Genomic DNA, 2,500 nt, shown 5'->3' on the forward strand with positions numbered 1-2,500 from the left:
AAATTTATAATCCAACCGAAATTGTATTATAAATCATGTACTTTAGCGGTAATGTATAGGTATACAACTTAAGCGCCATCCATTTTAAGGGCTAGTTGCTTCGGCAGGTGAGTTGTTACACACTCCTTAGCGGATTACGACTTCCATGTCCACCGTCCTGCTGTTTTAAGCAACCAACGCCTTTCATGGTATCTGCATGAGTTGTTAATTTAGGCACCGTAACATTACGTTTGGTTCATCCCACAGCGCCAGTTCTGCTTACCAAAAGTGGCCCACTGGGCACATTATATCATAACCTCAACCTTCATATCAAGAAAGGTGAGGTTCTTACCCATTTAAAGTTTGAGAATAGGTTAAGGTCGTTTCGACCCTAAGGCCTCTAATCATTCGCTTTACCAGATAAGATTATTTTACATAATTTTTAAATGCACCAGCTATCCTGAGGGAAACTTCGGAGGGAACCAGCTACTAGATGGTTCGATTGGTCTTTCGCCCCTATACTCAATTCTGACAATCGATTTGCACGTCAGAACTGTTTCGGTCTTCCATCAGGGTTTCCCCTGACTTCAACCTGATCAAGTATAGTTCACCATCTTTCGGGTCACAGCATATATGCTCAAGGTACGCTCCAGTTAGAGGTATAAATAATAATAAATTATCATTATACATAACTATATGGAACGCCCCGGGATTGAATTAATAATGTAATACATTAAAAATTAATCCCATTATTAATACAGTTAAGTTAATTTCGCCATTAGGTTTAATATAACCCAATGACTTGCACATATGTTAGACTCCTTGGTCCGTGTTTCAAGACGGGTCCCGAAGGTATCCTGAATCTTTCGCATTGTTAATCATATAAATGCATACAATTAATATTAAAATCAATGATAATAATATTATTGTAAAATTCAAAAGAATTTTAGCATTATATATAATAAAATCTATCAACACTTTATCAAATCATCAGTAATTATTCTATGTTAATAAGCTAAAAGCAAATTAATTTGAATAAACTTAAAAACCAATGATCTTTTGATAAATATTTTATTATGTTAATAGATTACAATGTCCTTATATGAAAAAAATGCACACTATTACTATAATATTTAAAATTAAATACTACAGTTATAATGATGAATTTTTCATAATGGATATTCAGGTTCATCGGGCTTAACCTCTAAGCAGTTTCACGTACTATTTAACTCTCTATTCAGAGTTCTTTTCAACTTTCCCTCACGGTACTTGTTTACTATCGGTCTCATGGTTATATTTAGTTTTAGATGGAGTTTACCACCCACTTAGTGCTGCACTATCAAGCAACACGACTCTTTGGAAATATCTTTCTAGTAATCATTAACGTTATACGGGCCTGGCACCCTCTATGGGTAAATGGCCTCATTTAAGAAGGACTTAAATCGTTAATTTCTCATACTAGATATTAAGATATTCCATACACTGCATCTCACATTTGCCATATAGACAAAGTGACTTAGTGCTGAACTATTTTCTTTTCGCTCGCCGCTACTAAGAAAATCCTTGTTAGTTTCTTTTCCTCCCCTCATTAATATGCTTAAATTCAGGGGGTAGTCCCATATGAGTTGAGGTTGTATAAAATATATTTTAGATTGATTTGTTTATTTTTATTTAATTTTTTTGCTATTTGCTATTTTAAAGAAATATATTTTTATATCTTGATTACTCAATATTATTCAATCTTTTCATCCCTTTTTAACATTCATAATATAATAATTAATAAAATTAACAACATTATTCCTCCACATATTATATATTTTTTTTTATTATAAATTTTTCTCAATACAATAGAGTGAATTAATTCTAGAATAAAAATTTATTTTATGCTAGACATTCCTCTTATGTATTATTTAATATAATTTAAATAATGTTGAAAATTTTTTCTTTTATGGGAATACTAAGATTCTCATTTATCATAAATTTTCGTTCAAATATGAGGTATTCAAGAATATATTTTCTATATTTCTTTTTATGCTATTAATATTATGGATTGAAAAATACAATCCAATAATATGCCATATGCTTAAATTCTATTAATTGACTAAAAGAATAAGCAACTAATTTAGCATAGTCTTACAACCCTCAACCATATGTAGTCCAAGCAGCACTTTAAAATTAATTAAAGTACATAACAGCATGGACCGCAATATGCGTTCAAAATGTCGATGTTCATGTGTCCTGCAGTTCACACGATGACGCACAGTTTGCTGCGTTCTTCATCGACCCATGAGCCGAGTGATCCACCGCTTAGAGTGATAATTTTTTTGTATTTTTTTAATTCAAAGTCAAAGAATTTTAATTTATTGAAAGTATTAATAATTAATCAATAATAAATTTTTAATACATAAGTTTAAAACATCTTTCAATAAATTGTAATTTTAAACCCAAACATTTGCAGCTGCGCATGTCTTAGGTCAACAAAAACAGTAATACCTTTTATATATTATTTTCTTCTCTATTT

At 30.9% G+C, this 2,500-nt stretch overlaps 1 non-coding gene and 1 pseudogene across 1 annotated transcript; both read right to left on the reverse strand.

The window, feature by feature from the left end:
* LOC138858690 (large subunit ribosomal RNA) overlaps nucleotides 1–1,613 on the reverse strand; it is a 4,660-nt pseudogene extending 3,047 nt beyond the window's left edge.
* A 502-nt stretch (nucleotides 1,614–2,115) lies between these two features.
* On the reverse strand, nucleotides 2,116–2,294 carry LOC138858666 (5.8S ribosomal RNA). Its single transcript, XR_011397707.1, has one exon. It is a non-coding gene; the product is annotated as a 5.8S ribosomal RNA (ribosomal RNA).
* Between the last annotated feature and the right edge of the window lie 206 nt (nucleotides 2,295–2,500).

Source organism: Bactrocera oleae, unplaced genomic scaffold (assembly GCF_042242935.1).
Source record: "Bactrocera oleae isolate idBacOlea1 unplaced genomic scaffold, idBacOlea1 ctg00000011.1, whole genome shotgun sequence".
Taxonomy (NCBI): Eukaryota; Metazoa; Arthropoda; class Insecta; order Diptera; family Tephritidae; genus Bactrocera; species Bactrocera oleae.